General features: G+C 58.5%; 1 pseudogene; it reads left to right on the top strand.

Annotated features, from left to right (window-relative positions):
- Positions 1–237, top strand: part of LOC121024291 (protein shisa-9-like) — a 1220-nt pseudogene extending 983 nt beyond the window's left edge.
- Positions 238–253: the final 16 nt, after the last annotated feature.

The following is a 253-nucleotide window of genomic DNA, read 5'->3' on the forward strand; positions in this document are numbered from 1 at the left end:
GTATCAGGGACCAGTGGGACCAGCCATTCAATTGTTCCTCGGGCGACTTCATCTTCTGTGGAGGGACTTGTGACTTGCGGTTCTGCTGCACATTTTAAGAAGCGGCGACTGAACCAGAGCACCTGCACCAACTCGGACATTCCGCTGTGGCTCAACACCCGCAAACCCTCTGGGCGCAAGGACGGCCCCCTGCACCACCCCCACGAAGGACAAGACCAACCGGATCCTTTACATCATGTGCGGGGTGCTGGCC

Source organism: Herpailurus yagouaroundi, unplaced genomic scaffold (assembly GCF_014898765.1).
Source record: "Herpailurus yagouaroundi ecotype Mexico unplaced genomic scaffold, PumYag 62984, whole genome shotgun sequence".
Lineage (NCBI taxonomy): Eukaryota > Metazoa > Chordata > Mammalia > Carnivora > Felidae > Herpailurus > Herpailurus yagouaroundi.